We start from the raw sequence: 25,111 nt of genomic DNA on the forward strand, positions 1-25,111 counted from the left end.
ATTGCCAAGCGAGTGTCCCCCATCGCACTCAGGGAGCGCAATCTCACAATATACATACATTTGTGTGTATTTTGACAAATATTTCCATTGTGTAAATGACATGGAGAATTGCTGTATGTAAAAGCTCATGTTAAAATCGCATTGCAATCGAATAGCAATCGCACTGCATTCAGATGTAAATCGGATGCTAGTTGTGAAAAATCGGATAGAACTCTCATGACACTCACATTACACTCATGCAACTCTCAGCAGGGAGACTCGGACTGTTTTTTCATACATTCAGTGTAGCTCCTGTCTTAGAAACAGTGAAGCAGTCCTGCATGAAGTATGATTTACCTGGGAGTTGTTGTGCCACCACCCCAACACTCGTTTCGTCTGAAGTGCCTTCTTCTGGGGTAGCCATTTGCTGTCATTACATACTTATACACTTATTATGGATGTACTATTTTTACATTTTGATCTAATAAAACGTATCCTTTTTAATATTACACGCTGGTTCTTGGGTGCATTTTTCTATTATATGCTTTTCCATGCTTTTTGCACTGAACACCTTTATTTAATCCTTATATATCTACACAGTGGTCACTAGACTGGCATAATATGGACGGTGTTTAATTGTCCCTATAGGATTTAACTCTGTTGCAGATCCTGCAGTTTTTTACAGTAAAAATCGTGGTGCATGCAGAACACGATTAAAACAAAGAACACCTATGTGAAACCTGATCGAACCTATTATATAATTTAATTGTGGAAGCTGCACCCCTGTCAAAGCCCCTCCAATGCTAGAGACGTGGTGTGTTTGGTTGACATACCCAAAACATCCTACGATTGTCAGGAGCAATTGGCAACTGCTCAGAAGTAAGATTTCCTTTTATCAAACATCATGAAACACAAAGCCTGTGAAAGCTTTTTTTCAAGTTTATATGCTAAATGGGTTCATCATGGCTCTTTTAATGGAATAGCCACAATTCCAGGGGCATGACAATTGCAAGTGCAAATGTTGCAGGGGTATCTGAGAACCCTCTGTTACATATGAGAAGACCAGTAGGGTGCATCATATATTGGCGAACCTATTGCATATTTTACCTACTGCCTTAAGCTTCTCAAGTTATACTTCTACACATTTTCCTTACAGCACTGCAGTACAGCTAAAGCCAAGTAATTTATTATGGTCTCAATTAGTTGACGTCTTTTTGCTGAAAGCTTATTAAAATTATTCCTGGGGTACTGTTCCTTTAATCTTGACCAGACATCACAGTGCAGCTTTTATCATGCCTATGGCTCAATGCGACTGCTGATTTCATAATACTCCGTTGTGCCAAATAAATGTAGCCAAGTACACACAAGAACCTTGTTCCTTATACGCATTTACTCAAATAAATTTAATAAAGTCACACATGGCAGTAAAAATCCATTGCTATTATTTCCTTTTAAGTTGTCTAGTTACTGAACCAATAAAATTTTATTTTCCTGTGCAATATTCCTTTCATGAATGGATTACTGTTCCAATCTCTTCCAGGATTTCTTGCTATTGATTGTTGCACTGCACATCTGTCAAAAATGTAGGGATTTAGTGAGCAGAGGTGTAATCCAAAAATGAGTTAAATTAACTGTGATTGTGATAGGTGTCCACCGGGGAAGGCTGGCACAGAAGGGCAATCAAACACCACCTCACAAGTTGGCAGTGGTGTATGGAAGTCCCCCCCATACTGAGCTGCTTTTTTTTTTCTTTTGCTTTATTTGAATGACAGGACTAGTTTCCAATAGGCTTTTTTAGTGCTTGGTTTAGGAGCTGAATATTTGCTTTTTAGCTCATTTGAACCACATGCCAAGATTATTATCTTTAAGCTATGTTCTCTGCATTTGTGTTTCATGCAGTAAAATACAATGGATTTGTCTAGTCGTTCATCTATTATAGAAACAAAGCAGTGGGATATATTGAAATTTTCTGCTATGAAGTTAGACTTTTGAAGTGGTAGATCAGAAGTAATGCTTAAAAACGCAGAACATGAGAAAGAGAATAATAATTAAAAAAATAATAGAGAGCTGAATGTCAAATTTTAATGATCACCAGTAGAATGTGGTAAAGAGGAAATTCTTTTCTTTAGCCATTAGAACACCCGGTGTCACGTAGTGACTAAGGACTGTGGGCACCTACCTAAAGGCCCCGTCACACATAGCGATTTACCAACGATCACGACCAGCGATACGACCTGGCCGTGATCGTTGGTAAGTCGTTGTGTGGTCGCTGGGGAGCTGTCACACAGACAGCTCTCTCCAGCGACCAACGATCAGGGGAACGACTTCGGCATCGTTGAAACTGTCTTCAACGATGCCGAAGTCCCCCTGCAGCACCCGGGTAACCAGGGTAAACATCGGGTTACTAAGCGCAGGGCCGCGCTTAGTAACCCGATGTTTACCCTGGTTACCAATAAAAACAAACAGTACATACTCACCATCTGATGTCCGTCAGGTCCCTTGCCGTCTGCTTCCTGCTCTGACTGAGTGCCGCCGTACAGTGAGAGCAGAGCGCAGCGGTGACGTCACTGCTGTGCTGTGCTCTCACTGTACGGCGGCACTCAGTCAGAGCAGGAAGCAGACGGCAAGGGACCTGACGGACATCAGATGGTGAGTATGTACTGTTTGTTTTTTTTTACATTTACGCTGGTAACCAGGGTAAACATCGGGTTACTAAGCGCGGCCCTGCGCTTAGTAACCCGATGTTTACCCTGGTTACCAGTGAAGACATCGCTGGATCGGTGTCACACACACCGATTCAGCGATGTCAGCGGGACCTCAATGACCAAAAAAAGGTCCAGGCCATTCCGACACGACCAGCGATCTCGCAGCAGGGGCCGGGTCGCTGGTACGTGTCACACATAGCGAGATCGCTACTGAGGTCGCTGTTGCGTCACAAAACTTGTGACTCAGCAGCGATCTCACTAGCGATCTCGCTATGTGTGACGGGGCCTTAATCCATCAAACTAGGGGTGCCCTAGGCTATACTTGTACATCGTTTTACCTCAGAAGGTGAAGATGCCAGGGTCATGTTGCTTGCTAAGCTCCTATCTTAATCTGCTTAATCCCTTATCTGCTCCCTCCCCCATCCAGGGAAATGTGAGGTCAAAGTGTGTAGGATTAAACTAACCATAATGACAGGGGTATACAGACAGGGATAAAAGAAAACTTTAATCATACAAATACACTCACAAAACAACAGAGTGGGAAACGGGAGAAATAGGAAGGAGAAACCAAATGGGAGACGATCAGGATAAACTTGAAACAAGCACTAGGCAGAAATCTCCTGAGCAACTCTCCAATCAAGTAAACCAAAGACTGAAGTTCTCCATTAACACCAAACCAGGAAGTGTGAACTATCACTGGCAATTTCCAAATATCCATGGCAAGCATATATACAAAAGGGGAGTGGCCAACACAGAATAGCTGATACAATTCAGGATGGAGAGCTTCAGGAGATCAACTGAACTGATTAACCCTTACAATGATAGAGGAAGGAAAAACCTGCACTGTATAATAGGATGGTGAAGCAGTTCTAATCAGTGTAGTAATATTTGTAATCAGACACCGTGATATTCCATCTCCTTTCTGTCATATTGTATCTCCATGACACTGGGAAATTCTAATCAATATGTCACTGCATTTCTCTGCTTTACTCCACCACCAGACTGGAGGTACTGTGCTTCAAAAAACACCAGTGTAGAGAGCAAGCTCTGGACTTTTGGCAAATCTCGTTATAGAACTCATTTTATAATGCCTCCCAACATTTGAAGTCTTAATCGAGGGACATTTTAAACTGTTACCTGTCTAACTCTGTCCAGGACTGTATATAAAACCTCTGTGTCTATTTTGTGGAACATTAGTACATTATAGGTCTATTCTGCCTTGTAAACTCTGGAATAAAGTTAAAACAAACCCAATGGATAATGTTAAGAATGGGGGAAAAAGAGCAATGACTATAGTGATGGTTTTCTGATGGAATACATCAGTTAAAATGTTGTCTTATACATTCTTCTCAGCACGTCATGTGGGGTGCGCCTGCACGGGTTTATTTATCTCCTCTCGCTCAAACTTTGACTTAACCTCTGTTTTAGGCTGCAACATAACCACAAATCTCTGCCCAAACACAGACCACACCCCCTGATACACAACAGACTGCAACCACTCATCAAACACACAGGGTGTTAAGTCCCTGAAATATACTGCATATTGTTATCCAACAGTCGAAAGGCCACACACTCTCTGAAAGGCTATGGATTCTTTAGAGCATACAAGGACCAAACTTATTAAAGTTTTAAGCTTTTATATAAAAATACAGTGCTTATAAGAAAAGGTATAAAATAGAAAAATAAAGTGACACACAGAAAAGCAAAACAGTTATAAAACAAAAAGGGAAGAGCAAAATAAATACTTAAATGTTTCCATCTAAACTTATTCTTCTGTTTACTTGAGGGAAGTATTACGGATTACATCCAGAAGAAGCTGACCCCCTACATGCAAACACCTTTACATTCTATGACTCACCTTTTATATGCCTGGTCCTGGGATCAAATTTCCAAGATGGCCTAGATTGTAATATTAAACTTGTTGGTCTGTAATTAGATCATGGGCTAATTTAGGAGTGAGCACCTGACATGTTAAATACCCTGCTTATTACAACCACCCCCTTCCTATAGTAGATAGGAAATATCCAGCCTGGCCACAGAAGACCATCTCCCAAAGTTTTATAGCTCAGGCTCACCAGACTGAGGTGTTAGGAATGACACCCATTGTAGTCTAAAGGAGATCCCCTTGGTTCCGACTTCCTGTTATAAGAGTAATAGAAGTTACGTTATTTGTGTAATGTTAATCATGTGAATGGTAGACTTAAACTCATGTTACTCTACTGATGTCATAATTCTTCCTTACAGATGTAATACCTCATCTAGTAATGATAACATTTTTCCTGAGACTTCAACTTTTTCTCATAGTAAGCAAAACATTCTAACCCTAGGCAAGGTAACTATCCTATAGGCACCAAATGGGTATAGAAACCAACAAAGCAAAAAAGTGTGCTGGGACATAGTCCTTCATATAGTATAATGCACAGCCCATAGGCATACATGTAATATAATGCACAGCCAATAGTCCTACAAGTAGTATAATGCAAAGCTACTGGTCATACATGTAATATAATTCACAACCCATAATTATATATGTAGTATAATTCACAGAGAATTATACAGCATGAACGACTATGGGGAGTTCATTAAACTAAAGGAAGTACTATGGACTGTGCACCTTACTATATGGAGGACTATGGGGAGTGCGTTATACTTCTGCTTTGGGACCCCATGACTTCTATGTTCAGCCCTTTCCTGATTTCCTATTCTTTTGCATGTTCATCATGCTTAAATGTTTCAGATCACCAAACAAATTTAAATATTAGATAAAGATAACATAAGTGAAAATGCAATTTTTTCATTAAGGTCTTTAATATTAAGGGAAAAAGAAATCCAAACCTACAGGGTCCTGTGTGAAAAAGTGATTGACCGCCTACTAAAACGTAAATTAACTGTGGTTTATCACATCTTTGAGAAGCCGAGTTCAAATTCCCTAACCAAACGCATTCTTGATTTCTGCCACACCTGTTCTCAATCAAGAAATCACTTAAATAGGACCTGCCTGACAAAGTGAAGTAGACCAATAGATCTTCAAAAGCTAGACATCATGCTATGATCAAAAAAAATTCTGTAACAAAAGAGAAACAAAGAAATTGAGATCTATCGGTCTGGAAAAGGTTATTAAGCCATTTTTCAAGGTTTGTGACTCCAGCAAACCAAAGTGAGAGCCATTATCCACAAATGGTGAAAACATGGAACAGTGGTGAAGATTCCTCAAAGTGGCTGGCTGACCAAATTGACCTTAAGAGCTCAGCAATGACTCATCCAAGAGGTTACAAAAGACCCCACAACAACTGCAGGCCACAATTACCTCAGTTAAGATCAGTGTTTATGACTCCACCATAAGAAAGAGACTGGGCAAAGATGGCCTACATGGCAGCGTTCCAAGAAGAAAATCACTGCTGAGCAATAAGAACATAAAAGCGTGTCTCGGTTTTGCCAGAAAACATCTTGATGATCCCCAAGACTTTTGGGAAAGTACTCTATGGACTGACGAGGCAAAAGTTGAACTTTTTGAAAGGTATATGTCCCATTACATCTGGCATACAAGTAACACAGCATTTCAGAAAAGGAACATCATGCCAACAGTAAAATATGTTGGTGGTAGCGTGATGGTCCGAGCATGGTAGAACAGTCTATTATACCTCAGTCCGCTGCATCCAGGGCCAGCAGGATACTTTGCATATCACAAAAAGACTCATGGGCAGGAACACAATATTACTGATTTACAAAGGATTACTGCAGCTTAATCTATAAAATGAAGTTCAGTTCTGGGCACCAGTTCATAGCATGTCCTGAAGTTAAAAAAAAAAAAAAAAAGAAACAAGCAAAAAAGAGATCCCCAAATTTGAGGTATGGCACATCTTAATTATGAAAAAAATATAAGATGAGAAGAGCTGTTTAAAGGCAGATATAATACATTTGTATGTAAATATACAGTGGGGAAAATAAGTACCGGTATTTGATACACTGCCAATTTTGCACGTTTTCCCACCTACAAAGAATGGAGAAGTATGTAGTTTTTAACGTAGATACATTTCAACTGTGAGAGACAATCGAAACAAAAAAAAGCAGAAAATTACATTGTATGATTTTTAAATAATTAAATTGCATCTTATTGCATGAAATAAATATTTGATCACCTACAAACCAGACAGAATTCTGGATCTCACAGACCTGTTAGTTTTTCTTTACGAAGCCCTCCTACTCTGCACTCATTACCTGTGTTAATTGCACCTGTTTGAACTCGTTACCTGTATAAAAGACACCTGTCCACACAATGCATCAATCACACTCCAACCTTTCCACCTTGGCCAAGAGCAAAGAGCTGTCTAAGGACACCAGGGACAAAATTGTAGACCCGCACGAGACTGGGATGGGCTACAAGACAATAGGCAAGCAGCTTGGTGAGGAGGCAACAACTGTTTACACAGTTATTAGAAAATGGAAGACACAAGATGACTGTCAATCTCACTCGTTCTGGGGCTTTATACAAGATCTTGCCATGGAGTAAGGATGATACTGATAAACATCAGGAATCAGCCCAGAACTACATGAGAGGACCTGGTTAATGACCTGAAGAGAACTTGTCCCACAGTCTCAAGCATTACCATTAGTAACATTCTACACAGTCATGGATTAAAATCCTGCAGGATACGTCTTTGCATTCGGACACCTCATATCTATGGACTGGCTGGTTCTATATCGTGCCTCCTGATGAACCGTATGGATGGGGAAACGCGTCGAGGCTGGAACCTAAGTTTGGTTTAACTCCCAGCTTTGTTTTTGTTTTTTCTGGCATCAATGCACACTGTTTGTGTACCTGTGGAAATTAATGTGGACATGGGGCTGGAAGCTAAGTTTGGTTTAGCCTCCAGTTTTGGTTTGTTTTTTTGGCATCAATACACACTGTCTATGGATCTATGAAAATCGCTGTGAACATTTGATGCCTTTAGTTTTGAACCATGCTATGAAGCTTTGTTGTGACACTTCTTTTGTGCACACCTTGTCTATCTATTGAGGGATATTATTCCTGCTCTACAGATATTGAAAAACTCTAATTTTTTGAGAGACAAGAGTGGTAACATGCACTTTGTAGCAGAAGTCTGTGTGCGAGGACAGACAGGAGTGGAGCACAGAGAGGAAAGTGAAAGCTCCAAGAGGCCACGAGCAGGCCTCTGAAGAGTATCAGTGCAAGAATGCAGGTAGCGGGAGCCCGAGGCTTTTGTGGATTATAAAACACAGAGCAGAACCGGAGGGTATTGTTCTACAAGGACTTTGCTCATAATTACCTGTGGCACAGCACCTAGGAGCCTGGAGTCACCAAGAACAGACCCCAGTTCACATGGCCCGAGCTGCCTACCATACAGGTACCAGTCCTAGGACAGCAGAATGCTTAAAGACCTTTTTGAGACACTTAGTGGCAGCAGGGACTTAGAGACAGAAAGCGCAGAGTGGTAGGCTCCCACCTGACTTACCCAGGGGAACTTGCTTGACTCTGGACTGCCCGGACTTCTTTGCCTGCCCTGTGGTCTGGTGCCCTGGACTGTGGATGCTGAGGTCTTCAGTAAAGGTAAAGAGACTGCAACTTTGTGTCCTTGTTCTTCTCTGCACCTCTCACCATACCACCATCTACACACCGGCAGCCCTGGGGACATACTTCACCTGTGGGAAGATATACTATCTAGCTGCCATAACATCACCCCAGCGGACCCCTTAAAGCAGCATCAGTCCCCACTGACCGAATACCACAGGTGGCATCACGAACATAAACTTTATCCCTTTAAAGACGTTTCCCTTTTACATGGGCGCCCAGGGCCACGGACCGGGTCACAGCCACCGTGACATCCCCCTGTGAATACCGGACCTGGTACCGAGTACCCCCTAGCCCGTGGGGCGACTCACACTATCCCTTCATCTCTTCTTTTTGCTATAGCATTTTTTAGGACTTATCAGGGCTAGTCTGGGACAGCCGCCGTGGAGTGGGGGCGCCAAATAATCATATCTTAGAGGGCCAACCTCCACTATTAGGTAGGGATAGCAGGCAAGCATAGGGAATTGACAGGTTATGATTATAACTTACGTTATATATTATGTGCACTGGGAAAGGTGTTTTTTAACAAGTGTCTATTAAAATATCGTGTTTTTATGGGAATATGTGTTTCACTGTTTGAAATTCACCATTGACCCAGAGGAGGCACAGGAGAAGGTCATGTGGTCAGATGAGACCAAAATAGAACTTTTTATTATCAACTCCACTCGCCATGTTTTGAGATAAAAGAAGGATGTGTACAACCCCAAGAACACAGTCCCAACCATGAAGCATGACTGGGGAAACATCATACTTTGGGGGTGCTTTTCTGAAAAGGGGATAGGATGATTGCACTGAATTGAAGGAAGGATGGAAGTGGTCATGTATTACAAGATTTTGGCCAACAACCTCATTCCCTCAGTACGAGCATTGAAGATGGGTCATGGCTGAGTCTTCCAGCATGACAATGACCCAAAACACACAGCCAGGACAACTAAGGAGTGGCTCCATAAGAAGCATTTCAAGGTCATGGAGAGGCCTAGCCAGTATCCAGAGTTGAACCCAATAGAAATTCTTTGGAGGGAGCTGAACCCAACGACAGCCCGAAACCTGAAGGATCTGGAGAAGATTTGTATGGAGGAGTGGGCCAAAGTCCCTGCTGCAGTGTGTGCAAACTTGGTCAAGAACTACAGGAAATGTTTGACTTCTGTAATTGCAAACAAAGGATTCTGTACCCAAAATTAAGTTCTGTTTTTCTATTGTATCAAATACTTATTTAATGCAATAAAATGCAAATTAATTATTTAAAAAATCATACAATGTGTTTTTCTGTTTGCTTTTTTTAATTTTTAGATTAGATTCTGTCTCTCACAGTTGAAGTGTACCTACGATAAAAATTACAGACGTCTTGATTCTTTGTAGGTGGGAAAACTTGCTAAATTTGCAGTGTATAAAACATTTTATTCCCACTGTATAAATGCCCTGTATAAAAAAATGTAAGCTAAACCATGTCAATTTTCCTTAAAAGAAAAATTGTTCAATTTCTTTGTTATACAAGCTGTAACTACTGTCAATGTGAGGAATTGACCTCCTTAACCGTTTAAGGATCAGGAAATTTATCGTATTTGTGCTTTCGCTTTTGTTGCCATAACTTTTTTTATTTTTCCATTGACATGAACGTGTGAGGTCTTACTTTTTGTGGGACAAGTTGTAGTTTTGAATGGCACAATTCATTTTACCTTATAATGTCCTTAAACATTGGCAAAAAAAAATCCAAATGTAATGAAATGGGCCAATGAAAAGATTTAACTGACTCTGAAAAATAAAAAATGATTACAACTGTTACAGAGGGATGCAGCACTCTTGAAATTGCTAAGATGTTGGGGCATGATGACAGAACCATCAACAATTTAGTTGCAAATAGTCAACAGAGTTGCAAAAACGAGTTGAGAAGAGATGGGCGAACCCGAATGTTAAAGTTTGGGGTTGGTACCAGACACCTTGTGTCCATGCACGGACCCGGAACATGAACTTCTCCAGGAAGTCCATGTTATTATTCAGATTTGGCAGTCCAAACAAAATTAATTGAAAGGCTGCAGCCAATCAACAAGCTTTACTATGTGTGCACTTCCGGTATTTAATTATTGGAATTACTTTGATTGGCCGGCACACTGTGTAAGAGAAGAAAAAGATGTGGGGTCTCATCTGTTTTTGATAAACAATGCAAGCTGAACTGACAGCTGCAAGCTTCAGCCCCCAGCTGTCAGCGTTATATTGGCTGGTTATCAAAAATAGAGATGCAACCACTCAGCCCGGCATCCAAGACATGCTGAGCGGAGCGTGAACGTGTAACTTTAATGATGTCACCAACGATCATGTGTAGTTGTGTTCTCATGCTCAGCTTAGTGTAGTCTGGGTGCAGGACTGAGTGCTTGCAACATACCATATGTAGCAGACTTGGAGCACATCGTGGGACATATGGATTATTGGTGGACAGGTAAAGAATACTGGGAATTTTTGCTTTTACATTAATACATGAGTAAAAGATGGTCTGAGTGTGTTTATTTCAACTAAAGAACTTTTCCTGTGTCTTTATTACTTTTGATTATGGGATTAGTAATGGGGACGTCTGAAAGACACCTCTGCCTGGAAGATTACTCTGCCTCCAGAGATTATTATACATGAAGGGGAGTTACCAGTGAGACAAGTAATCAACACAGAACAGGAGAAATGAAATTTGTCTTCTTGCAAACACATTTTGTGCTTCTTCCTCAGCTCTGCTGTATTGCAACAATATTACAGCCCTGTCTGCCTGTGCAATGGAAGCTGAGAGGAACCTGCAAATGTGTCAGGTATAATCACACACAGCTCTACAGTGAGATCAGGAGAGCAGAGAGCAGCCATCATACATCACATTGGTAACACTGATAACCATGACACATCACACTGGTAACTCCCCTTCATGTAAAATAATCTCTGGAGGCAGAGTTATCTTTCATGCAGCATCCTTCCTAGAACCTGGAAAAGTTAATTTATAAAAATTGATAAAAGATTATTTCTCAGCAACAGCACACCTAATATGAGTCACACAGGGAGGAATGTTTTCAGCAGTCTATAACCTGTATGCCCATATTAATAATTTATGTAGGTCAAATGTGGTGAGGATTCTCTTTAATTCTTTTTTTTGTCACATTTTCTCCTAGGAAACGCACTTATTTGAAGGGACCTACTTAGAATGTTGTGTAAAATTTTCAGTAATTTTCAGAAATCTCTAAGCAGTCCCAAAGGGGTTTAAACACTCTATAGACTAATTTCTTTCTATAGTGTATATACTATGACGGAAAATCATTTTGACTGCATTTTCCTGTTTGTTATAGTATTAGCTCCTTATCAGTTTTCACCGATCATTTTATATACTTGCATCTATAATATCATGTATAATACATATTATAAATTCTATGTTACCCCGATAATCATTGATCCATCTTTAACTGAAAGAGACATTTTATCTTAGTTGGCATACCTAACAAATTATTGCCTACATCGGAAGTACTATTATTCCCCTGCTGTACAAATCAATTATTTACATATAGAGATGAGTTCTCCTGCCTCTTTCTTCCAGTGTACTGGTTACTGGCCTACTTAATTTTGCTCAACTATTACCAGCAATTCCAAATAAAAGCTTTAATAACAATTTCCCACAAGCATCATAAGCTTTATTTAACCCAAGCCTTCCAAACTGCAGAAACCATGTTTATATACCATTATTTATTAACACAATGCATAGGTTCACATCAAGTTTTTACGACTGCATCAGATGTTTGTAAATATACCGTATATACTCGAGTATAAGCTGACCCGAGTATAAGCCGAGACCCCTAATTTTGCCACAAAAAACTCGGAAAACTTATTGACTCGAGTATAGGCCTAGGGTGGGAAATGCAGCAGCTACTGGTACATTTCAAAAATAAAAATAGATATCAATCAAAGTAAAATTGATTGAGACATCAGTAGGTTAAGTGTTTTTGAATATCCATATTGAATCAGCCAATGAGGAGCCCCATATAATGCTCCATACAGTTCATGATGGGCCCCATAAGATGCTCCTTAGAATATTATGCCCCATATAATGCTGCACAAAGATTGATGGTGGAGCGCCCCCACGTGTAGGGCAATGGGGTACTCGGTACCGGGTCTATCTCTCTCGGTTCTGGGGATGTCATGGTGGCCCGACCCGGTCTGTGGCCCTTCTGAGGGGCGTCCAATTAAAGGAGAAGTTTGGTGTTCGTGATGCCACCTGTGGTATTCGGTCAGGGTGACCGACGCTGCTAGGGGTCCGCTGGGGTGATGGAATGGCAGCTAGATGGTATACCTTCCCACAGGTGAAGTATGTCCCCAGGGCTTCCCAGATGTGTAGGTGGTGATGGTGGACGTTGTAAGGCGCAATGAATAACGAGGACACAAAGGTTGCAGTCTCTTTACCTTTTACTGAAGACTTCAGGGTCCACAGTCCAGAGTACCGTTCACAGGGCAGGCAGAGTCCGGCCGGTCCGAAGGCACATCCAGAGTTCCCTTATCCAGGTGGAAATCAGTAGCCTTCCTACTAGCGCCTGTGTGTTGTAGTACCTCCCTGCTGAACACCACGGGATAGTCCTCACAACTTTCGTGGATGTTTCTGATCTTCTCTCTCTCTGTCCCCCAGATGGTATGGATAGGACAACCCGTATGACGGGGTAGGCCTGGAGCTTATTTATAGGGACCCTAGAGACACCCCTCTCCCACAATTTGCCTCCGTGTCTTCTTAGGTATTAAGGTCGGGCAACCAACTTGGAATTGACTGTCCTGCCGGTCTCTGAAGTAATACGTAGAGTCAATTATTCCCTCGGTGTTCCGGCCACCGGCTACGCGCCTCAGAAGGAGGCTGCCGATCTTGGGGCAGAACTCCTCCCGGTATTATCTCCTTGTGCTGTGACTTTGTTTCTCACTCTCCACAATACACCTCTCTTCGGGTCCTGTCATGATTCCCCAATGGCATGGGAACATCAGAAACACAAAAATAACAGACTAGCTCTCGGGTGATGGAAACTCAAGCTGACCGTGACCTAAATCTACCACACAACTAACAGTAGCCAGGAAGCATTCCTACGGCTGCCTAGATGCCATGCGCCAGCCGGAGAACTAACTACGCCTGGAAGAGGAAGGAACAGACCTGGCTTACCTCTAGAAAAATTCCCCAAAGATGATAGTAGCCCCCACGTATATTAACGGTGAGTTCAGAGGAAAAGACATACACAGTATGAAGGTAGATTTAGCAAAGCGAGGTCCACTTACTAGATAGAGGAAGGATACAAAAGAGGACTTCACGGTCAGCTGAAAAACCCTTTCAAAAAACCCATCCTGAAATTACTTTAAGACTCCTGTGTCAACTCATGACACAGGAGTGGCAATTTCAGTCCACAAGAGCTTCCAGTAACAGGAAATGACAAAACTGTAAACTGGACAAGAAAAACAAAACAATAAGGACAAGAGTCCACTTAGCTGATCAGCAGACTAGTAGCAGGAACATGCAACTGAATGACTCAGGTTACAATGATGACCGGCAAGGAAGTGACTGGAGAGCAAGGCTAAATAGGGAACTCCCAAAACTGATGGAAGCAGGTGAGCTGAGGCAGAAAAGCACACACAAGTCTCCAGTACCACCAGCCACCACCAGGGGAGCCAAAAAGCGGATCACAACAGTGTCCTTTCTTAAGATGCTGCCGCAATGGGTGCAGGCGCAGCTCTGTAACGCTCTATCTCGTGCTTGGCCTCTGTCAGGATCCCACCCCTGACAGGGACCCTCTGTCTGCAGCTCAGATGTTCCTCCTTCTCCCCCTGTCTAACTACTAAAAAATGAGTATCTACTACCCACAGACCACTATGGCACAAATGTCATAAAATCAATAAAGTTTATTGAAAATCAATTTAAAAAGTGTACATAATACCATGTGAGAATCTTCAAAGAGAATAAATCAATGTTCCATATAGAGCAGAAGTAACACATATAGCCAATGGGGTGTTCCTGTGCAGCGGTACATAACAATGGGTAAGCATTGAATCTATTTCTAACATTTTACAATGTTCTTTATGTTGAATTCTCACCATCCGGGAACAATACATTTATGATGACCTTAAAGGATGTCCCTGGGAACCTCATACTGGACTAGTACTGACTATAGTGTATGCTAAGCAATTTGGCTATATGTGTTACTTCTGCTCTATATGGAACATTGATTTATTCTCTTTGAAGATTCTCACATGGTATTATGTACACTTTTTAAATTGATTTTCAATAAACTTTATTGATTTTATGACATTTGTGCCATAGTGGTCTGTGGGTAGTAGATACTCATTTTTTGGTAGTTATACGTATTTGTCCACTATTCTTTACATGGTTGGATACTATTGATGGAGAAGTAGCTATGAGAATGCTTCTGGCCGAGATTGGTTATTTTTGCTTTTTGAATCTGTATTTTGATTCTCCCCGTCTGCCTGACAGGTCCTCTCTGGGTTAAACCCAGGTAGCTTCTGACTTTCTTCCTATCCAACCCACCAGTTTTACCCGTGTGTGAGGAGTGCCCTAATAGATAGAAGCAAGGCTCCCCCTGGTGGACTGGAGTGTGAAGTGTAGTGTGTGCCTTGTGATACCTGGTCAGGTGAACTCCTTTAGTACCATCAGATGTAATATCACTCCCCTGGTGGAAGAACGACATTACTGCAATGACCAGGACTCTGGGGCACTGCAATGGCCCCATAAGATGCTCCATAGAATATTATGCCCCCTATGATGCTGCACAAATGTTGATGGCTCCATAGATTATGCCCCATATAATGCTGCACAAAGGTTGATGGCCCCATAAGATGCTCTATTGCATATTATACCCCATATGCTGCTGCACAAAGGTTGATGGCCCCATAAGATGCTCCATAGATTATGCCCCATATAATGCTGCACAAAGGTTGTTGGCCCCATAAGATGCTCCATAGCATATTGTGCTCCATATGATGTGATAAAAAATAAAAAAAAATTACATACTCACCTCTCATGGCTCAGACCCCTGGCATTGCGATATTCACCTGTCCCCGTTCCACTGCTGCGCGCCGCTGTGTCTTCCGGCTCTCTGCAGTGACTGTTCAGGCACTGAACACGGCATCGTGCCCTCTAACCTGAACGTCACAGCCAGACGACGTGGAAGACGGCAGCCAGCGGTGGAATGGGGACAGGTGAATATCGCAATGCTCACCCTCCCCTGTCATACTCAAACCCTCCTGGCGTGGTCCCTGCTTCTCTGATGCGATGGTCTGGTGCTGGCAGCTTGTTCCTGTGTTTAGCGGTCACATGGTACCGCTCATTAAAGTAATGAATATGGGCTCCACACTTATGGGAGCGGAGTCGCGTCCATATTCATAACTTTATTGAGTTGTACCAAGTGATCGCTGAACACAGGAACAAGCTGCCGGCGTCAGAGATAATCTGAGAAGCAGGGACAGCGCCGGGAGCAGGTGAGTATGATGTGACAGCCACCGCTCCCCCGCCCCAGACAACCCCCTGGGACAATGACTGGAGTATAAGCCGAGAGGGGCACTTTTAGCCTAAAAAAAAATGGGCTGAAAATCTCGGCTTACACGCGAGTATATACAGTATATTGCAATACATGGGTGGATACTCTACACCAACAGTCTGGTCATGCACTACCTTGTAATATTATGAAAAAATAGTGTTAAAGGGGTTGTCTGGCCTTAACATACAAGTCTGCTGTCACTTTATTCACTTTATGAATTCTTACATCAAGCATACTGCAATGTGAAGATTCACAAGTCGGTTACATGACCGCCCATTCCCATTGTTACAAAATCCTCCCAGTGTGCAAGATGTGAGGATTCACAAGTCTTCAGTCACATAGAGTCACTGCAGACTTGTAGCCTAAGGCCGGATATATATGCACATGTTTAGTAATGCAGTTGATTTTACTGCTGCTAAAACAGAATGCTAGCAGGAAAAATGTTGCCTAAAATGCGGACATTTTTCAAGCTTTTCTGCATGTGTTTTTTAGGCATTTTCCCATTAATTTGAATGGGTGAAAACACTTAAAGGCTACATTCACACTTTGCTTTTTTGCTGCTTTTTTATGCAGCAGACACCAGATCTCTTGATAGTAAAAAAAAGCTGCAGGCTTTGCTGGCTTATTTGTTGCATTTTTATGCTGCATTTTGTGCAGAATTTTTAAGAATCTCAAAGTTCAGTTTTGCTTCCACCATAAAAGCATGAACAATACAAGGTGTTAGGCCACCAATGCAAGGCTATGTTCACACATTGTTTTTTTGCTGCTTTTTTCTGCTGCTTTTTTTTGCAGCCAAAAACAGATCTTTTGGCAGTAAAAAAAAAAAGCTGCAGTGTTTTTGCTGCGTGTTCCGGGATCTCATGGTTTAGCTTTGCCTCTATCATACAAGCAGGAACAATGCAAAGCATGTGTAGTTTTCTGTATATGGATTATCCTAATAAATAAATGAAAACAATGATGTGAGCTTTCCTCCATTTTTGATACCCTGCAAAGGTAAAGCAGACAGCTATGAGCTGATATTATCACGCTGGAAAAGTCCATGGTGATTGGGCCCTTTCTAGGCTAAAAATACCAGCCCACAGCTGCCACAGGAGTGGAGCATTGTATTAGATGCGCCAATTCTGGAGCTTCGCCGTCACTCTTCACGATTGCCCTGGAATGTGACAATCAGGGTAATGGGGTTTAGGGTTGATTTCAGCTGTGAATTTTCCAAAAACACAGCTGGCATTAAACTCTGGTGTTAGTAATGGAGATCAGACACCCCTATTACTAACGCAGTAATAAAAAAAAAACACACATACAAAAATATTTTGTTTAAATAAAGATTGCTAGCAGGAAAAATGTTGCCTAAAATACGCACATTTTTCAAGCTTTTCTGCATGTGTTTTTAGGCATTTTCCCATTAATTTGAATGGGTGAAAACACTTAAAGGCTACATTCACACTTTGCTGTTTGCTGCTTTTTTTTCCGCAGCAGAAACCCGATCTCTTGTTAGTAAAAAAGTTGCAGACAAAAAGCAGGCTTTGCTGGCTTATTGTTATTGTTAGTGCATTTGATTTGAAGCCTGGACAGGTAAGCACCTTTTGCCTGTTTTTTCTGTGGTGTTTTCTCCAGAATAGTGGAGGGTTTTTTTACCTCCTTTTTGTCCTCCTGTTGTAGTTTTTGCTGTTTGAGAAGGACTGGCAAGCGTGAGGACCCTGTTGTGAATTCTGCTTTTGGGCTCCCTCCGGTGGTTGTAGGTGGTAATGCAGTTGCCCCTGAGTTGCAGTCCTGGTCAGGTGTATCTGCTGATTGCAGTTCTGACTGGGGTATTTAGGCGTGCAGGATTCATTAGTCCTTGCCAGTTGTCAATTGTTGTTGGGAGGTGTTGGACCTCTGCTTGGTTCCTCCTGCCTTTCTGCCAAATCAGCAAAGATAAGTGTCTGGGTTTTTTTTTCCTGTGGCACACATGCTATGTGCTTCACAATTCAGTGCTATTCTTTGTGTTTTCTTGTCCAGCTTAGATTGTGTCAGTATTTTCTCAGTCTTGTTGGATTCTCTGGAGTGGCAGATATACATTCCATGTCTTTAGTTAGATTGTGGAACTTTTTGTATTATCTGCTGTGGATATTTTTGGAAGGGTTTTAATACTGACCGCCTAGTAATCTGTCCTATCCTTTCCTACTTAGCTAGAGTGGCCTCTTTTGCTAAATCCTGTTTTCTACCTGCGTGTGTCTATTCTTCTCCTACTCACAGTCATTATTCGTGGGGGGCTGCCTATCCTTTTGGGGTCTGCTCTGAGGCAAGGTAGCATTCCTATTTCCATCTATAGGGGTATTTAGTCCTCCGGCTGTGTCGAGGTGTCTAGGGTTTGTTAGGCACACCCCACGGCTACTTCTAGTTGCGGTGTTAGTTCAGGATTTGCGGTCAGTACAGGTTCCACCGACTCCAGAGAAAGTTTCATGCGGCTCCAAGGTCACCAGATCATAACAGGACCCGTGACGTGGGTTGCCAGATTACGTACGTATTGTGGCCATAATATTAACTAATACCTTACATATTTTGATATGTTCTTGTGCACTTTTTTACTTTTTGAGGTGCAGTTGGGCCCTGATAACTTTGTAAGTTGTGGCCTCTGTTAACACGGGACACATTACAGTTAGCACTGGGCAGCCTGCCACAGGGCATTACTAATAGGCTGCAGATTATGTATTTGCACTGGTGTGCCAAGTGGCCAATCCCTGATTGTAGGCTGGCTGTCTCATTTGGTATTATCGCGCCTGTGTATTCGCCATGTTTACTTGGGTCCACTGCACCATGTTAGTGCATTTGATTTGAGATCTGGACAGGTAAGCACCTTTTGCCTGTTTTTTCTGTGGTGTTTGCCAATTGGTTTACCAATTTATTAAAAATTAACTTTTAATAAACTCGTTAAAAAATGGTAGACCCAAAATATTCAAAACACATAAAGGACTCACAGTACGTCACATTTCAAAAGAAGAAATGCCAATATCACAAATAAATTGAACTGCCTCAGACCTCAATAACCCAAGATCCCCATGAATAAATCTATCATGGAAACATAAAGGTCCGATATCAACTGGCAGTGCGGAAAAATATCAAATTTCACATCACCTGGTCATTTGGCAAATCAGACCACACATGCTCTCTATATATGCATCTATTGTTAGCAATGACCGCTCAGGTGGTGTGTGAAAAAAGTGAACAGTTTCACCCTATTGTTACATATAACAGGTTAATGACCGTTTTTAACTGGTGTAAAGACTGGGGAGATGGCACATCATTATCCATACAAATACCCCATCATAGAATATCACCAGTTTTTATATAGTGACGCCCAATATAAAGTAACGAAAAGGTATACTTCCCTACGCGTTTCGTTTTTCTCTACTCATCAGGGGAAGATTCCTGTAATTCTCCATTGAGATGGGAGGTTTATTCAGCAAGACGGGGTGCTGTGGGTTATTGAGGTCTGAGGCAGTTCAATTTATTTGTGATATTGGCATTTCTTCTTTTGAAATGTGACGTACTGTGAGTTTTTTATGTGTTTTGAATATTTTGGGTCTACCATTTTTTAACGAGTTTATTAAAAGTTAATTTTTAATCTAGAATCACACACTGCTTTTTATTATATTATTGATTGGTGGTCACAGCTTTTACAGAGATTACCAATTTATTAGGAAAAAAAATCGCATACAGGTCCAACCTAGTCCAGGGAGTCAACATAGTCCATAAATGGAAACCTGAAAAACATAAAAACAGAGAAACAAAAACAATACACTGTCCCTCGTACACCAATTTATTAGAAAGAAAGCTCCTATGCAGGTGCTGTGCTTCCCACAACGTTCCCCAAATCCGATTCACGCTGTGCTCAGTGAGACCCAGCGACTGTGAAGAGCCAGAGAAAAAGTCAGGGAGGCTTTTTTTAGACACCTCTCAATTACTATCACCAGGGCTTGATGTCAGATGTGTGTTTGGACTTGGACAATTCACAGCTGACATGCTGAATGCCACCACACCAGAGCAATCGGGAACAATGCAGGCGAAACAAGCATCTAATATGATGCACCACTTCAAGGGGGCGGCTGTCGGCTGGTATTTTTAGGCTGGGAATGGCCCAATAACCTTGGCTCTTCCTAGCCTGATAATATCAGCTCACAACTGTCTGCTTTAACTTTGCTGCTTACCAAAAACAGGGGGAACCCCAAGTCAATTTTTTCATTTACTTATTTCATTAGGATAATCCATTCACATTAATCCATTTACAGTAAACTATACATGCAAGGCACTAATTATACATCTTATGGATATCTATCTATCACTATCTTTGCACATCTTTAACATTTAAACGTCTGTAATTTCTATTCAGCATTCTATTACGGTACATGTCATACAGACATCACACAGATGGCACATGGATGTCAAACAGATGATGCACACACACGGATAGAACATAGATGACACACAGATGTATACACATACACACGGACAGCCAAAATAAAACAATGCAGATAGTAAAAACGGACCTTCTTATGTGTACGGTTTTTTTTTAGGTGGACATGTGAAGGGTGCCTAATACAGTGGCAGTGCATTGAGTAGGTACTGCATTGTTCAATTTCACACATTGGTCGGGCATTAAGATGCACTGGATTTGCTTACTTTACACATATGACTAATTTAAATAAACTGTACTAATACTAACATCTATGTTCAAAATGCGTTACTTTTTTTCTTGTTCATTCAAGTGCAGTCCAGGAGCATTTACATGTTCTAACATGGATTAAATACCATATATACTCGAGTATAAGCCGACCCGAGTATAAGCCGACCCCCTAATTTTGCAACAAAAAACTGGGAAAACTTATTGACTCGAGTATAAGCCTAGGGTGGAAAATGCAGCAGCTACCGGTAAATGTCAAAAATAAAACTAGATACCAATAAAAGTAAAATGAACTGAGACATCAGTAGGTTAAGTGTTTTTGAATATCCATATTGAATCAGGAGCCCCATATAATGCTCCATACAGTTCATGATGGGCCACGTAAGATGCTCCATACAAAATAGGCCCATATAATGCTCCATACAGTTCATTATGGCCCCATAAGATGCTCCATATACAAATATCCCCCATATAATGCTCCTGCAGTTCTTTATGGCCCCATAAGATGCCCCATATAATGCTCCATGCAGTTCTTTATGGCCCCATAGATGCCCCATATAATGCTCCATGCAGTTATGGCCCCATAGATGCCCCATTTAATGCTCCATGCAGTTCTTTATGGCCCCATAGGCTCTCCATATAGCATTGTGCCACATGTAAAAAAAATGACATAATCACCTCTCGTCGCTGCTCCTCAGCGTCCCGTCTCTCCACACTGACTGTTCAGGCAGAGGGCGGCGCGCACACTAATACGTCATCGCGCCCTCTGACCTGAACAGTCACTGCAGAGGACGCAGAAGACGAGGCGGCAGTGGAAAGGTGAATATGACATACTCACCTGCTCCCGGCGCTCCTGGCGCGGTCCCCGCATGTCCCACATCTCCAGGAGCGGCAGCTTCTTCCTGTAGTGAGCGATCACATGGTACCGCTCATTACAGTAATGAATATGCGGCTCCACCCCTATGTGGCACCATGTGACCGCTCACTACAGGAAGAAGCAGCAGCTCTCAGAGGCGGGAGCAAGTGAGTATTTGACAGGCGTCGCTCCCCCTCACCCGGCGACCATGACTCGAGTATAAGCCGAGAGGGGCACTTTCAGCCCATTTTTTGGGGCTGAAAATCTCGGCTTATACTCGAGTATATACGGTAAATTTTAGATTTTATATTAAGGAGCTAGAGCATAAAACCCTCTTTTTTCACAGTTGATCACGTCTCATCAGGATGGTGTTTTGTGCACCTTTTCAACTGTCGGTGAGCTGGCTATGTTTTTTCTTTTCATGTGAGGATACCAAGACATTTTGGTTTAAACTTGCTAGTGCTTGTTCTCACTAAAAATGTTGCAAAAACTGATGACAATGCTCTTTGCTGTGTTTTTACAGCTTTTTTGCACTTACTCATTGCTTTCTATGGGTGAAAAAATGCTGAAAGAATTGACAAGATGTAGTTTTTAAAAAAGCAGCAATTTTCCAATTCCAAAAAAGCATGTACATGAGATTTCTGAAATCTCATAACTTTTGCTGGTACTGTAAAAAACAGCTTTTTATTTCCATAAAAAAGCAACAAAAACACAACTTGTGAACATAGCCAAAGAATTGACAGGCTGCAGATTTGAAAGAAAAAAAAACACTTTGAAGTTTCAAATCTGGAAGGAAAAAATAAGCAGCCTATATGTGAGATTTCAGAAATCACAATGACTTTGCTGGTAATTTAAAACACTGCATTTTTTGCTGCAAAAACACAATGAGTGATTAATAGTGTTGAGCGATACTTTCCGATATCGGAAAGTATCGGTATCGGAAAGTATCGGCCGATACCGTCACAGTATCGGAATCCAATCCGATACCGATACCCGATCCCAATGCAAGTCAATGGGACGAAAATATCGGAATCAAAATAAACCCTTTATACACTTGTAGGTTCATTCTACATGAAGGAAAACAACTAAGAATATTGTAGGATGTATTGGGGGACGTGGCGGAGATATTAAAGGGACAGAGGTTTAGCCCAATGTAATAGAATAGCAGGATTTTTTATTTTTTTTTATGAAGTTCGGCGTTAGAAAGAATTTGACTATGTTTTTTTTTTTTTTTTTATGTCAGATATTGATGTTTCACTACTTCCACGCCCTTCACCTTCTTTTTTACTTCTCCCACGCTTTCTTCTTAATTATCCTCATCATCAGCTTCTTTGACATCAACTTCTTCACCTTATTCATCTTCTTCTTCATCTTCTACCTATTATTTTTTGGGTTACATTGTTCATATTCTTTTTATTTTACTATTATCTTCATCATATTCAACTTCTTCATCATATTCTTATTTGTGACAGGCATTCCCGTAGTTGTTATCTATAAAAGTTTGAAGATTACACCTTCCGTTCTGCCTGTCACAAAACAGTTACATTTGTCCGCGTTCAGTTTGGCCTGCAGCATCAGGCTTTATCCAGGGGCACCACGAGGAGGAACGGACTCACCCCCATACACTGCTTAGTCTTCTTCTGCTTATAATTTACATAATATTTTTTGCTCTGATATTTTGTGTTATGCTTAATGTCCTTCTGCTCTTTGTTCTGCAGCCTCTTGTTCTTCTGCTTCTCGGTCTTCCAGGTCGTCGTCGTCTCCAGGGTCGTCGTCTCCGTGGTCGTCGTCATCGGGGTGGTCTTCAGGGTCGTCGTCTCCGGGGTCGTCGTCATCGGGGTGGTCTTCGGGGTCATCGTCTCCAGGGTCGTCGTCATCACGGTGGTTGTCGTCTCTGGTGTCGTCGTCATCTTAGGGGTGGTCTTCTGGGTCATTGTGTTTAGTCTCTTGAACTTGGAAATGTAGCAGAAGGTACAAGAAGGCTGAGAAAATGCCGAGAACCAGCTGATGGAACTGGAACTCGGATGGCTACCCGAAGGTCCAAGAGCCAATGGAACTACCGAGGACCAGCTGACGTTACTGGAACCCGGTTACTAAGCAGGAGGTACCTGTGCTGAAAGCACTACCAAGGACCACCTGACGTTGGTGGAACTCGGATACCCAGAGGGAGGCACCTAAGCCAAAGGCTCTGCCCGGAACCAGCTGACGGTACTGGAACCAGGATGGGGAGCAGAAGGTACAAGAGCAAAAGACACTGCCGAGAACCAGCTGACGGTGCTGGAACCCGGATGGGTAGCCGAAGGTCCAAGAGCCAATGGAACTACCGAGGACCAGCTGACGTTACTGGAACCCGGTTACTAAGCAGGAGGTACCCGTGCCTGAAAGCACTACCAAGGACCACCTGACGTTGGTGGAACTCGGATACCAAAGGGAGGCACCTAAGCCAAAGGCTCTGCCCGGAACCAGCTGACGGTACTGGAACCAGGATGGGGAGCAGAAGGTACAAGAGCAAGTGTCTGCGTGGCTTTTGCAGGACACGATGCCGGCTGCACAGCAGGGGAACAGCTGGCGGTGCTGGACCCAACTGACACATTGGCGAGGTGTTTTTCTCTGTGCAGCTAGCACATCTGGGCCCCAACTGGCGGTTTGTTAGAGCCCAGGGTCAGCAGGAGGAGGAGCAGGAGGAGGAGGAGCAGGGGGAGGGGAGTGTAGGCCGAAGCCTGCACTGGCGGCAGCTTTGGGTCTGTTGTGTCTGCGTGGCTTTTGCAGGACACGTTGCCGGCTACACAGCAGGGGAACAGCTGGCGGTGCTGGACCCCACTGACACATTGGCGAGGTGTTTGGCTCTGTGCAGCCAGCACTTCCGGACAGCAACGATCGGTGTTGGAGCCCGGGCTCTGCAGGGGGAGCAGAGTGTAGGCCGAAGCCTACTTGAACCGATTTCAAAGGTCACCTTTAACCCCCCCTCAGGGGTTAGAAAGTAGAAGAGCCACAGCTTATGCAGCAGTAGTGCTGCACAAGTCAAAGGTTGCTCTTTTAATTTTTCTCCTTGCACACGCTGAATGAAACACGTATAACATTTAGCCCTTTATACAGTCAAACTGTGTTGGAGGCGCGAGTTCCCTTTGTAATGAGACGCAGCACAGATGTCAAGAATCCCACCTTGGTGCTGGGTGCAGCCTCCCGAGCGTTGTTATTTGCTGTACAGGAGTCTGCGCTGTCGTGTTATCCCCTGGCCTAGCGCCGTTAGCGCTGCCCATCTTCTGGCATCATGTAATGTCGGCCGGTGCGGTTCGCGATGCCCATGAATCCCAGCCCCGCAGTGTCTTAACATTGTTAAAACACTGCGGGGCTGGGATTCAGGGCCTGGCGCAGCACATATGTTGGCCTCTCACACTCGGGTCCTTACACCCGCTTCAGACTGTGCGGCGTCATCTGATCCCTTATCGCATGCCACGGCCATGAAGCCGCACAGTCCGAAGAAGGCGGAAGGAGAGGAGGGACAGGCGAACTGATGCACTGATCCTGCCCATGAATCACACCCTCGCAGTCCCAATAAATAAGACACCGAGGGGCGTTGTGTGGGTCAGGGCGGCCGCAGAGGCGCAGGCAGCCAAACAATGATGCCAGAAGACGGGCAGCGCTACCAAGGGGGTTGCAGCGTGTCATTACAAAGGAAAGTCACACCACCGGGACGGTTAAATGGTCACACAGAGGACACATTTCAGACGTGTTTTCAGTTCCACATGTGCGAGGAGAATACGTTTCTGAGCCACCTTGCAC

This window comes from Ranitomeya variabilis, chromosome 3 (assembly GCF_051348905.1).
Source record: "Ranitomeya variabilis isolate aRanVar5 chromosome 3, aRanVar5.hap1, whole genome shotgun sequence".
Taxonomy (NCBI): Eukaryota; Metazoa; Chordata; class Amphibia; order Anura; family Dendrobatidae; genus Ranitomeya; species Ranitomeya variabilis.